The sequence below is a fragment of the Prosopis cineraria genome, unplaced genomic scaffold, assembly GCF_029017545.1.
Source record: "Prosopis cineraria cultivar Desert tree isolate PC_DT_omini unplaced genomic scaffold, ASM2901754v1 PC509, whole genome shotgun sequence".
Taxonomy (NCBI): Eukaryota; Viridiplantae; Streptophyta; class Magnoliopsida; order Fabales; family Fabaceae; genus Prosopis; species Prosopis cineraria.
Window position 1 is genome coordinate 1 of NW_026555834.1, and position 15,531 is coordinate 15,531.

A 15,531-nucleotide genomic window follows, 5' to 3' on the forward strand; every position below is an offset into this window, starting at 1 on the left:
AAATTGTTGCTGAAAGTTGGAAATGAAACCAAAACAGGGTGAGTGTAACTTTCCTTTTTCTGTACACTGTAGAGCATATTGATAAAATTATAGAGAAAATCTCTAAATTTTTCCACTTACAAATCAATTCTTTCAATTTAGCCATCGAACTTTAAATTGTTTTCAATGTTTCTTTCCACCTTTTCCATCCATAATTCTTTCAATTTTTGGCTTGGACATTTATGTTTACCTTGATTTTGTGAACTCACATCTCAGGTCCCCCACTCCAAGTCAGCAATTTGTTAGCTTTGTGTTAATTTTTGAGGATGGAGATAGGTTAGAATGGCAAACATTGAAAGCATTTTTATGATTGAGGGACTAACATTAAAAGAAAAAAAAAACGTGAGATGAAATTGATAATCCATCTATGTGTTGGTTGCCAAAATATGATTTAACTATAAAAGTTACATAATAGTTTATGGAACCTGTTGTCATTAGAGCTGATTTTATCATTGAAGGACTCCAACTATGATGAACTGATTTTATCAGTGCTGCAGCACCTGTCACGTGGGGGCAAGCCATAGATGTACCAGATTTTATGCTATATAGGGACGGTTTCTTCCCAACTGGAACACTTCCTGGTTCAGAATTTTGGGGAACCACTGCAGCTAGAATTCCAATTCCTGGAGCCATAATATCAGGCTGACCAATGGAGTTTTTGTAGTTAGTATAAAAAAGCCTTGTAAATGTCATGGTCTTGTACAATTGTATATCCATCTATAAGTTAGTTTGCATATAGGGACATGCGATGGAAAAATACCTTCAGAATGTTTTCTGTTAGGCTTGAAGGACCTCTAGATGAGAAAGATGCAACAACTGGTGAAGGTCTATATCTTGGAGCTTCTGTTGTTGGAAGGATTGTTGCAGTTGGATTCCTGCCATAGAGGCATAAATAATGATTTTGGGTTAGCATACCTTTGCAATCTATGTATTAATTATTTAACCCTTTACTCAACTGTTTAGACAATCATCATTTAGCACGTATGCGTGATTTTCATTAGCTGTTTAACCTTTATTATTTATGTCTCCACCTTCTTCCTTCCACTTATAGCTTGTGAGCAGATTCTTGAACTAGTTTGATAGTAAACTCAATTGTCCAAAACTATAGATGTGAAGCAAGGTGCTATGCTAATATATGTGTATGTATATATTGATATCAAGGTGATAACTTCTAAGAATATCAGATAACTAGAGATTTTCATATTGCATTAGCTGCCTGGAATTCAGATGAAAGAAAATGAGAGCATGTTCTTTATTTTTCTAAAAAATGCAGAAGAATCGCTATGAGTACGAAGATGGAGCAGCCTGCAGCATGAGAAATGATAAGCATTTTGAAGTTGGTTGCGCTTACTTGGTAGAGTTTATGTACTCAAGGATCTGATACCCTTCAAGGTTACCAACTTCTGTAAAGGGAAAGACACCTGCGTCATAAGGAACATCTTTCTTGTCCTCATCAATAACTATCAACCCCCATGGCCTTTGCATCTTGTAAAACTAGCTTCTTGATTCGCCTTGAAACAGTTGGATCATCAGCAACACAAACAAAATGCTGCCAGCAACTTTTGTGTAATCTACTGATCCAGGAAAACAATTCCTGCATTTCAATGAAAATAGAGAACTAAATTTTGATGGGAAGCTTTCGGACTTGTAACTGAGATATGCTAGTATAGCAACTTAGTACTTGATTTATGAACTTTACAATCATGAGTCGTATGTTACTGGTACTAATGCTACTAACTGCCTATGGGAATACTGCTTCCTATATAAAACTAAGTAGCAGGGAATGTAAGCTTTGAATGGAGAGAAATTCTAAAGTAGTTTTGGTTAACAAATGATAAGTGGACCAAACCCTGATGCATTTTGCCTGTGCCTTGCCTGTTGTAATTAATTTTGTAATTTATCTTTAATAAGTTGAGTGGACTTCCATTGGCATGTTTAAAGAAAGTGGCCTGAAAAAATGAGGCATGAAATGATATTTGCTAGTGAAACTACCAGATTCATATGGATGACACTTCTAAGGTACCTTGCTTCTGATACAGGGGTAAATTTGGCAGCAATGTCCTTTCCGAAGACAAGAGGATACATCTCTGAACGAGTTAGGTTTGAAAAGTGGACGCCGGAACCCTGGCATAGAAAACAAAGGTCACAATGTATTATATTTCCAGCACTTAAAGAAAGTCTCTGAACCCATCTACCTGTACAGTTATTTCCCCCTGTTTTGAAGGGGACACGAGTCTAGAAATAGATTCATTTTGTATACAATAGGTAAAGGGAATATGGACGTTTGGTGAAACCTACTTTTAGTGTATCATTATGTCCGTTTGCATTGGCTCTGTGGGTGTGTGCACACGTGGGTATACGTTAGAATTTGGGAGAGTATCAATGAAGGACCCCTTAAAAAATGTAATATTTGACAAGGATCCTAGACAGATTGGATACTTGTTAAAATAATAATTTCACTTGTTATTTATTAATGTTTACTCATTAGAAATCCTTGTTAGATATTAAATTCTTTCAAGGTCTTTCATTGATATCCTCCCAATTTTTTTTGATAAGCAAGAGACATACTTGGAAAGTTTTCCCATTCCCAAGGACAATAGCTGACTGGAAGGTCCTGTCAATATTAGAAGCCGCAACAGTGAATACCCATGGAGCTGTATTGACAACAGAGTAAGAATCAGGGCCATCATTCCCTGCAGAGCACACCACCATGACCCCCATTTCTTCAGCATGAAATGCTCCAATGGCTATGGGATCATTCAAAAAGTCTGATTGAAAGAGTGAGCTGAGCCCAATGGAGATGGAGATTATGTCCACTCCATCTTTATAGCATCATCAATAGCCTTCAGAATGGTGGAGCCAAGGCAGCCATCTTCTGAGCATGCCTTGTAGGCAGCAATCCTGGTAGAAGGCGAGCCCCTCTTGCAGTTCCCTTTGCTAAGCCATAATAATTAGCATTTTCAACTCTGCTGCCTGCTGCTGTTGATGCAGTGTGAGTGCCATGACCAACAGAGTCTCTAGGGGACCCTCTGCCTTTTAGGTGGTGAGTCTTGTTACCACCCAGTGTAATTTCTAGATCATAATATCTTGCTCTATCAGTTTCCTGCGATTATACTGTCACACTCTTGAGAATTATAATGGATGATAGACTCAATATGTAATGTGAATTGTATGGAAGAATAGATTTGGATCTAAATTTTATCCAAAGGGAGTGTGGATATCAAATGAATGAAAAGTTTCATTATTAAATTATGTTTAACATTAGTTTGGATAATTTCATAATGTTTTGAAGTCATTGCTAGGATTAAGATGGCACAAGTATAAAGTCATCATATTGAAGATCATAATATCTTGCTCTTATCAGTTTCCTGCAATTATACTGTGACACTCTTGAGAATTATAATGGTTGATAAACTCAATTTGTGATGTGAATTGTATGGAAGAAATGGATTTGGATCTAAATTTTTTCCAGTGTATGTGTGAACATGGACAATGAAACAATTCATTATTGTTTAAAATTAGTTTGGATGATTTCATAATGTTTTTTAGTCAGTGCTAAGATTAAAATAGAACAAGTGTAAGTCATAATATTGAAATTGTCGTCTTCTTTTTTGGGCAGAAAGAAACTGTCTAAAGTATGGAAGCAACATATTTTGAACAAAACTCTCTCTCTCTCTCTCTCTCTCTCTCTCTCTCTTCTCGTCATTTTTTTAAGCTCACAAAATGTAAGGGAATAAATAAGACCATAAAGAAGCTTTTGTTTTTTTGGGTCTGAACCATAAGGAGTTGATTCAAGATTTTGAATCACAGATAAACTATTTTGTAACTGCGATATTCCAAGTAGATGATGATTGAAAAATTATAAATTAGAAGGATATGATCACCTGTTGCAGCTGGATTTCTTGAAATCATGACCCTCCATGCAAGTTCCTTTCCATCTCGAGGGAATCTTCCCGATATCTTCATCGTTGAAACTTGGAGACTCAGGCCAAATCCCTTGAGAAGAGGTCAAATATAGGCACGGGTGAATAATAAATATTCAATGAATATAAAATAGCATGTTAGCTAGAAGTTGATGAAATTATATAGTCTGTGTTAAGCTTCAACGGAAAATGGATGGAAGGTTCAAAGTTCAAACTTTAAAATGCAAGAAACTTCTACTAACGGGAAGTCTGGTGTTATTCACATTATTGGATTTGTCGGCGCTTGATGTGTCAGTACGATCAACTTCCTAAGGATACATATTTCAACAATGTAGGAATGTAGAATGCATGAGAAACTTCAAAATCTCCACTTATTCGAGTAATTATGAACGTTGAGGATGGGTTTCAATTGTTATTTTAAATATGAAATGCATATTTTCAGTTTTCATGCATATTAGGTGCTGAGGATAAGTAGTACAAATTATTTTGTTAATTTTTTTTTTTAGGGAATCAAAGATTATATTCAACAAGAGGTCTTTACACTTGCTTAGGAACATTCCTCCAAACATGTCAGCTCAAAAACAAAACAAAAAAAAAACAAAAAGAAATCGTGATTGAACACTGATGGTTTATCAAACTAAATGCACAGTTCTGACAACAACAAAAAAAAACTAAATGCACAGTTCGACCCAAAAATGATGTGCATACCTAGCTATTGATTTGCTCATTTATTGACCTCTTTATACACAATTCAATAAACACATTACAAGGCCAACTCAACATTTTTTTAACATTCATGAGTGTATCCTTCCCTCTAATGTAGGAGAAAGGTAGTAGACATATAATATGGGGTCTTATATATTTTTGACATGTGAGCCTCATCAGTCTGATCTATCTACTTCTCATTTTACCTTGGGAAAGTCACTTGAAAGGGTTGTGTTAGATTAAGCAAGTTCACCTTCGGTGGATCAAGCTTTAACCCAAGTCCAAGCCCACATTGTTAGATGGGGACTTTTCTGGATGTTAATGAAAACAGTTTTTTACGAAATGCGTGGGAACAGTTTTCAGAAACATGGACACCCGAAAACTACCGAATTAAGGAGTGCATGGGAGCTACATGGGTGTGGGAGGCCATAGTGAAAACTGACTTGTTCACTCTGAATTCAGAAGCACTAAACACCTTTCTGGCTTTCTTGCTTCCCTCATCTTTTGTGTATTTGCTGCGAACAAAAGACTAGGTTCTCGTAACTCTATTTGTCTGCATACATTTGTTTGTATAATCCTCTATGCCTGGCCCAAAAAAAAAAAAAATAAAGAAACCTCTATGCATGCAATTGAAAGATATGCTTTTTAAACTCATTGAAATTAGCTTTCATCGGAGTGATCATTCCTCATAGATCTATTTAGAAAGTGACCTAATTGCCTCATCACACCTTAAAAAATTCTGGCGTCTCGGCACCCTAAATTCTAAATTAGCATCAATCTCTTTGTAATTCCCATTAGATCAGCATCATGATGTGAGCTATCAATTCTGTTTAGGGAATCCCAAAATCCACTCACCCATACAGTTCCTCAAAACACCCGCCCATGTGGCAGAACCTCGAGCGTTTACGAAACCAATATCCAATCTAGTCATCTCCACTTGGCATACCCACGTGCTTTCTATGTCATGAGTTCATCCACTTGTTCTCATCTAACATTTTCCCTCAACGGAAAGGAAGTCACATCTAGTAATCCACATGGTCCAGCAGACATATCCAAACAGGATATTCCTAAGAGACTCTCATGATCCCCTTCGTGCCTGCCTCATTGCTCTGTCATGACTGTCACATTAGAGGGTCTAACAAGTTGAGTAAAATTTATAAGTGTGGGGGATTCTTTCACTCAACAAGCTAAATCTTTTGATGAGCTTTCGCTTTAAAATTATGTTCATGACGTTGGTACAATTAAAAGGTCAGTTTCATGAAAAGGGTATACGGCACTGTGAAGTGAAAGCTCGTCCTTTAAACTTCACTTGAGCTATTTCAAGATTTTCAATTATTATTTTATCAATTTTCACCTTGCCTTCCTTTTGGAATTTCATTAGCAATGATAAGCCAACATTTCGGCTTTATTGAACTTCGGACTTGGTCAGCCGACCCAACCAAACAACTTGAGGTCTAGTTTTCCTTGCCTAGTTGGCTTGTGCTCACTATAAGAATGACCATACTAGATCTTTCAGGAGAAATTGATGCATGGTTATGAAGTTTAAGGGTGAGTCATATAATCATTATGAGGTGTACTTAATCTCAAGGGTGCGTCATATAATCATTATGAATTGTCTCTCTTGACAATTGCTGTCTTCCACCAATAACTTAAGCTTGAGAGCATATGCTGCTGTCACAACTCCATAATGATCACAGTTCATTATTTCAATGTCTGTGGGTTCAATGAGAGGAAGGTGTTATATAAGCTCAAAGGATTTCCATTCTAACAAGGCCTTGACTGGCAAGGGGTCAAGTTAAATGTCGTGAAGTGAGGCTACCAGCTTTTAAACGGTTTTTTTGGATCGAGCTCTCTTTTTATATTTATAAACCTCACTTTATAATTGTGAAAAATCTCTGATGGGGACTGGTAGCAGATGATATTGGGAGAGTTGAAGGCAGGCCATGTGAGGAGCATGTTGAAACTCATCCCACTGGCCCTTACCCATATCTATTTGGGTTGTTCCAACATCACTATCTTCTCCGTGGCAATAATACTAAATGAAACCTTTCATTAAAACAACTTATATTTTATTTTAAATTGTTGATGACTAAAATTACATATTTTATTTTAATTTATAAAAAAAATCAGTGTTATTTTTTTTAATCACATAATTAAACAGTAAAGACGTTGGTAAATGCGTTCCTAAGACATGCTGCTCGCTATCAAGGGTAGGATGTATCATGTGCCAGCTTGGCCTATTTATCTACGAATGGATGTGAAAAAATTAAATAAAATGTTATTTATTCATTAGCTTTTAGTTTAGTTTAGTTTCTGGGGAAACTATGTTTAATTTAGTTCAGAGATTATTATAATAATAAAATTAAAATAAAATGCAATACATTTTTGGTGAAAATTGTATATTTAAAAAAGAGAAAAAAAATTACTATTTTAATAAATTAAAGTTTTTATAGTTTATTTTCTAAATATATTAATTTACAATATGCTTTTGTGCATAGCATATCATACCAAACTTATTTAAGTCGGACTCATAACTAAATCATGCTCTAACAAATTAGGTTTTTTAGTTTATTTAAGCTAGCCTAAATGTCTAAATTGTTAAATGTTAGATACTTTTCTATGTTTCTTTATTTTTTAAACAATTTAAATTTTATTTTATGACTTAATATTGTTATTATTATAAAAATATATTTTATATTTGTAAGAGATATTTAAAAAATTACAGAAGAATCAATTATTTTTTTAATAAAAATTGGGGTGTAAAAGTTTAAAAATTGATATAAAATATATTTTTTAAGATTATTTTTAAGATACATGTACTTTTAACTCGTGTGACGAACGGAAGCAGATGACATTTTATTGATTACTTTTAACAAAAAAATAAATTAATTTTTAACTTGATTTAAAAAAAAAAGTGAAAGCATCATGTACGTCAGCCTAGCCTGAGCCTAATCGTAATCTTTTTGAAACCTATTCGAGGCAAATAAAATGCAAAAAATGCACACTTTTCTCAATCCCAAACCTAAATTTTCAAATTTATTCAGGCAAGTCGGTGGAGTTTAACTATAGTTAGCTTCTCTACTGCTCCTTTTCTTTTAAATTATAAAATATTTTAAAAAAATTAACATTTTAAAATATAAAATACTTTAATAAAAATAATATTTTTTATTAATATATTTTTTAATATTACACTTTTCAATATATTTTTCATTTAATATTCTTTTCAAAATAAAATATATTTTTTAAAATTTTATTTTTATTTTAAAAAATTAAAGTTGCAAAATGTATTTAATAAATTTTATTAATATGTATAATTTTATTTAAAATATTTTATAATTTGTGAGAATACATTATTTGACCCTCAAGGCATTTAATGTCATTAAAATATGTCACATAGCAAATGATTGCGGACATATGTTAATTATAAATATTTTATTTTAAAATTATTAATTTTATGTTAGGATAAAACTCACGTATTTAATTTTATATATTTAATATATTTATACTTAATTAAATTATGATAAATAAATTTTAATTTATCATTTAAATTAATAACAAGAATTTATAATAAAAAATAATTTATAAAAATTCATATTTCTTAATTTAATAAAAAAAAAATATACATATAAATAAGATTAAGTATATAATTTTTATTTTATGTTTATTGATGTAATTTAGAATTATAAGTTGGCTGGAAAGAAAAAGAAATTAGAATTAATAAACAAGTCTCAAAATTTACCTTTTTTTTTTGGGCAGAAAGAATTTTGGTTTTTTTTTTTACCTTCAAGAATTTAGGTTATTAGGTGTCATAAATTTATATTAAATTTTAATATTTTTTGTGAAACAGTTAATCACTTTTTTCTCCAAAACAAGGACATATGCTTTTATGACATTAGTTTTTCTTTTTTGGTGGACAGCAATCAACTTATAATTCAGAAAGTGGCTGTTACATTTTCATAATTAATACATTTTTAGTATAAAATTTTATTCAAAAATTACTTATATACATCCGTCACTAAAAGTTTTAAAATTATAAAAACAAAATACAAGAACACCACTAAACATTTCAAACCAGAAAGGCAAGATTGATTTTAAAAAAAAAAAACTCTTACCTTTCGATAAAATGTAACTCGTTTTAAATCAAATTTTGATTGTTAATTGATTTCAATGATCTAAAATTATTTTATTAGGAAAAATAAAAATTACTTTAGATAAATTTGAATAATTTAAAGTAAACTAGCTAAACAATTTCATTTTAATCAAATTGGGTAAAGTAGGGCAATACAAAAGTCTAATTGTTTTCTCTAACTTAATCTAACCCGAACAAGTCTAGTCTAGTAAAAAAAATTGGTTCAAAAATTAAAGAAACCAAAAAGCAGGGCCATGTCAAAGGATTTTAAGGCCTAAGATAAAATAAGTAAAGAGGTTTAACATATAATAAATTATTGATCCTTATATTATTTTTTCTAGCTTTTTGAGTTGCAAAATTAAATAACAAAGTTTTGTAATCGAGTAATTCTAACATTTCACTCTTAATAAATAATAAGGCTAGTTCATTTCAATCATTTTGTAACATATTTGATTTCAAATAGGATTTGAGTAACTTTAATTTTAAAAATTTTCTTTCTACAGTAGCAACTATTATAGGTATTATTAATAATATTTTATAAGCAATACATACATTTGAAAAAGTATCTAATCTTTTGACATAGTTTAATATTTCAATTGGTGTGTTAATTTTTTTGTTAATATTTTTCTCAAAAATTTTAATTGTGAAATAAATCAAAACCATCAATATCATAATTGTCATTAAAACTTCAGAACAATATTAATACAAAAAATTTTCAATTCATCATCATCCAAAGTTTTAAATTTTTTGGATTCAAATAAAAACTAAAAATGATTTCATATTCTAAAAATTGTTCAAATAGACTCTCAATAGAAGAAATTGATTGATCTAAAATGTATAAAAAATATCCAATATAAAAGAATCTTCAGTTGAATGTATGATCTCATCAATAATATTTTCATTAAAATATTTTTTCCTATGATTATTTTTTTCACAAAAATTAGGATTTATGTTCATTTTAGTAGCTATATTTTTTTATAAATTTCAAAGTAGATGCAAAACCATTCTCTATAATTCTTTAAATAAGTAATAAAACCTTTTAAATGATTTATAGCAACATCTATATGCATATCTATAGACTGAAGAATCTTACAAAATATAGAGAATTGTAGTCTATAGAAAGAGAATAAATAATAATTAATGACTAGATTAAGGCTAACCTAATAATTAAATATTATTTTAAGAATGTGGAAATGTTTTCATTCTTCAATGGGGAAAAAGTGGGGGCTTTATTTTTTCATTTAGCATTTATTACAAAATTATACAAATACATATTCCTCATATTGGGGATATTAATGACATTTTTGGGGGCCCTGAGCAATTGTCTTAATTGCCTTGAGGGCTCCCACGGCCCTATCAAAAATATTAAATAATTTTTTAGGTTGGTTCGGATAAGAGACCAAATTCTTAAACCACTTAGTTCAATCCAATTTTATGAAATTTTTTTAATTAATTTTTAATTATTTTTAATATATTTGAATAGTTTGAAGTTTAAACTCAGTGTTTTCTTTATTCACAATTCACCCTTCTATTTAATGTAATTTTAATTTAGTTTGATGCTAAATTATTATTGCAATGTGTATTAGATAGTTATTGAAGTTTGTTCAATGTTGTTGTTGCTATTGTTGAGATAATGAATTTGAATCATTTAGATTGTAATAAACATTTTTTTGTTGTTGTTGCTATTGGAGATTACAATAAATTTTTTATGATTATAAGTATTTTTATTTTCTTAATTGAGTTTATTAAGATAAAATAAATTGTTACCTTTCATACAAGAAAAAAGGGAAAAAAAAACTAATTGAGTACTAGACTACTAGGATCAATCTTTTTTCCCATGGATCAAGTCAGATCTTATTAATCTTTGGATTATAACTAGAAGCAAATTGAACTACAGATTGACTAACCTAATTTTTTTATAAAAGAGACCAAACTTTAAATTAGATTAAAATCTAATCCTATCTAGTTCTTTGTGTAGCCCTATGATAAAACATGTCTATAACTATTGGGAGAATGACAGAAAGATTTTAAAAAGACTAATTAATTCAAGTTAGATTTTAAATATTAAATTTTAAAAATTTACAATTTAATCTCTCAATTTACAATTCTATTGTGATAAATTTGCAACTTATATTCTAAATTTTAACAAGAAAAAATAATTTTTTTATTTTTCAATGATGTTAAAATTTAAAAAATAAATTATAAATTCATCACAATAAAATTACAAAATAAAAAAATAAATTTTTAAACTTTAAAATTTAATACTTAAAATTTAACTTTAATTAATTATTAATTTTTTAAAATTTTTTTGTCATTCTCCCATACCTATTTAGTGTTTGCAATTATTGTTTGGTGAGTGTCTGAGCAGCATGAGCGGAAATGAGCTGTTACCTGTGTCTATGACTCCAACGATAACGTCATCACAGGACACGTGTTGGCATGTGGGATCGACACGTGGATGGACGGGGGACACTGACTCCAAGAAATCCCAAGATCGGGTGGTGTGGAGGCGAAGAACTGGATCTGGGAACACCGATACCACGCCTTCTAGACCTGTGTTCATTATTCACAAAATCAAACAACACAGTATCCTTTTTTTTTTTTTTAATTTCTGATTCTGAACACTGTATGCGTAATCTACTCTTTGAAAATTGAATTCTTATTAAACATTTAACAAAATAAATTGAGTCGTGGTATCGAGAAATTAAGAAAGTTATTAGAAATATAAAATATAGAACATGTGAACTGTATGAAATTAAAAGTTAATAAGAAACACTAGCTTACTATAGTATTCTACATGTTGACTTCAAACTTCACTCAAAATAAAATATAACCTTACTTTGCATTTTTAACACCACTATTTAGTCATTTGTTTTTTTTTTAAGTAGTAATACATTGATTTAATATAAAGAAATAAAGCATAATGATAGTTAATAATGAAACGATGAATGAGATGAGGTTGCGTGCGTGCGTGCGTGAAAAATGAATGAAATCATGTAAAGTTGCATAATAATTACACATGATTCATGTCATGATTTTCGTTTATATTTATATTTATTATATTTTCCCTAGTATTGAGACAAAGCAAAGTTACACTGATTATACATTTATTTCCACTCATAAAAAGTAATTTCTTTTCATTTTTATGTCATTGTATTGTACAGTTAGGTGTAGTTTGTCCTTTTATATCATTTTGCTCATCAAACCAAGGTTGGTGAGGAAAATAATTTGTACAGACTGACTGGTGGACATCACAATTTAATTCCCTTCCAAGCTATTTATATTCAAATTACAATATTTATGTCTGTTTAATTCCCAGAGAGAATAGATATTTATTTATTAAAATATAATAACTAGCTATTTCACCCAGATCTATATTATACTATAAAGTTTTAAAAAGTTATTACAAAATTTAGATATCGTGAATAATAATTTAGATATCGTGAATAATACAATTTAATTTATTATTTCATGCGTAATTATGTTGTCAAATTTTTAAATTGACTCTACATTTATTATTTTTATATTTTAACTTATAAAATTATATTAACTTGTTTATAAATTTAAATTAGATAAAACTTGATTAAACTCGTGACTTAACTTTTCGAGTTTGTTATTTTTATGTTTTTAGTTCATAAAAATTATATCAATTTGCTCATAAACTCATTAAGCAGAAGATATATACTGTATGAATTTAATTTTTATTTATAAATAGTATGATTCCGGTCAATGAAAAATAAAACTCAAAAAGACAAAACCTAATATAATAAAAAAAGAAAACAAAAAATACTAAAATAAGTTACTCTATTTTAAAATTTTTATATTAAGTATAATAATCTATTAATGTAGATAGATTTAATTTTAATTATTTATATTTAAAATTATTTAAATTAAATTATGATCATATTTTATATTTAATTTTTTAAGCATATACTTTTAAAAATTATTTATTAATAGAGTTATAATTTTAGTTTATGTTTTGAGTTTATATCTCTATTATAAATTTACTTAAACTCACGAGTTTAATAACTTTGTGGGTAACACATGGAACCTATACTAATTAACTTTTAATTTTTTGATTTATCAATATATTGGCATATTAATTTAAAGAGAAAAAAAAAACACTAGGGGCGGGAGACTCGTGTAATCGTGATTGCCAAGAGTAGTGTTCTGTTGTTCTTTCCAATAGTAGAGACTATAGAGTTGTTTGATTCTGAAAGTTTTACTTTCAGATGAATATCTTTTTTTCTATTTTTCATAATAATTATTTTTTAAAAATAAATTTGATTTAAACCGCAATTTTTACTCTATATTTTACATTTTCAAAATATAAAAATTGACGGTAAAAATAAAAATCTAAACTATTTGAATCAAAACCTGACTGCTCTTGCATAAATCAAATTTCCATCGCTTTTCTTATGAGCAGCAAGATACTCGTTGTCTTGTATTGCGAGATTTATTATTAAAATAAAATCTATCAGTTCTATCAATGGCTGTTGATGGAGCAAAGGAAAGTGAAATGATGAAGGAGAAGCAGAGGAGTATGGCAGGATAGAGAGAGAGAGAAGAAGGAGAAGAACTGAAGAAGGAGATGGCAAACAAAATCAGTACCAGACAATGCAGAAGCTTCACTCTGTTTGAGCATGGCAGAGAGAGAGCCACTGAAAGCATGATTGTAATGGTGGATCAGAGCAATTCTGTCACTCTCTTTTCTGATGGAAAAAACGAGACAAATAATAATAGTTAATCAGTCCAATTTTGAAGTTCACTGCAATTCCATAATGAAATCGAACCTCGTAAATGTTCAATCAGATAATGATAATAACGATGACAACGACGGCCAACCTTGGAATAATGGAAGACAAGAGCTGCGCATGATCTGAATCTGCTCCGTCTCTGTTCCATGCCGATTTTCCCAAATAAACAACATAAGACTGCAGAGAAAAGAAAATCGATCAATCAAGAGCGATTCAACCATAGCAAAATGGATTGAAGAAACAGAGGGAGAGAGAGAGAGAGATCCACGATCGTCGAACCTTGGGAATCTGATCTGAAGTAGTTTCCGTGGCGGCGAAAATTACTAGAGGAACTAGGGAGACGATATAGAGGAAGAATCGTAGAACCGAAGCCATAGAAGAAGAAGAAGATGAGATAAGTGATTGATTCTCTGCAACTGAATGAAGAAATGCTTCTCTCATGCAATCGTCAAGCTTCCATTATAAAGGCCAAGCGACAGAGTATCAGTGTTGTGTATAACAAGAGAGAACCATGAAGCATGTGAAAGCATCTTTCAATTCTTCTGCGTGTCTGTATTGCTGTAAGAAACCACATTTTGTTGGGTGGGGTATTTCATAATTAATAAGAAAATATGAAATTTATATGGTCACACTTTCTATATCTATTCTGTTGGAAGATATCTAGTTTTTGCAATAAATAACTACTAAAATATCTATATATATGTTTCTTCAAATATCTTATTGGGAAAATAAATATTTTTTCATAACAATTTAAGGTCCTGTTTGATTAGAAATGAATTGAAGAATTAATACAAAAATAAATTAAAAAACCTATTTGATAACCTGTTTTGAGAATAGTTTTATATTTTCTAGAACAAACAAAAATTTTATTTAATAATATATTTTTTAAAAGTGTTTTAAAGGAAAAAGAAAAATATTATTTTAAAAACTAAAAAATGTAGATTTTTTTTTGATGTTATGTGATTATTGTTTTGAAAAATAAGAAAAAATAAAAAAAACACTCATTTCATTTTTTTTTTAGAACATATTGTACGAAACACCAAATCTTAGAATGACAAAAACAAAAATAATTTAAAATAGGCCCTAAATCATCATTCTCTCTCATAATAAATATAATAAAATTTATTAATGTATACTACTATTTTAAAATGGTTTCATCTTGTTTAGGGGATGGGACAAGATGGTATTAAAAAATCCAGGCAAAAATAGAAGAGATAGAAAATTAAGAACTAACGAACTTGTCTTTTTGATAATAATTTTTTTGGCCAAATATTTATATCTTCACCTTGTTCTAGTATTCAACTGCACTTTTTTTCACTTTTCTCCAATAAAAATCTGTTTTAAAGTATCATCATTAAACAATATAATTTCATCAAAATATAAAATAACGAAAACTCTTTTAAATCTAAATAAAATATATTGTAAACTCAAAAATTAATAAATGACCTGAAGGGCTTGTTTGTTTCAGTTTTTGTAAAAAAATATGATATTTGTTAAACTTTTAGAAATAATCCAATATATATATATTATATATATATATTATATTTATTTTGATTATTTCTAAAAGTTAACAAATATCATATATATATATATATATATATCTGTGTGATTATTTTAAGAAGTTATTTTTAAGTAATTTTGAAAATATATGATGCAGTAGATGAGAGGGAATTTTTTTTAAAAAAGCAGGATATAGGAAAATATTATAAATTTTTAAAATAATTAAAAAATAATTATTTTTGTAATAAAAATCAAAGAAGGCATTATAAAATTTAAAATAACTAACCAAACATAATATAATATTTGTTTTTATAAAATTTCTACAGAATAATTTTTTATAAAATCTTGAAACTATCTAAAAATTACTCATTCTTTAATCTTAAATAAGTAGGCCCTAAAGTACAAGTTGAAATATGCTTGATAAGCAACTAATAGCAAACATGAATTTTATAAAGGGCAATAAAACTAACATAATCAC

General features: G+C 29.3%; 1 pseudogene; it reads right to left on the reverse strand.

The window, feature by feature from the left end:
* Positions 1–464: 464 nt before the first annotated feature.
* On the reverse strand, positions 465–13,980 carry LOC129297384 (CO(2)-response secreted protease-like; annotated as a pseudogene).
* Positions 13,981–15,531: the final 1,551 nt, after the last annotated feature.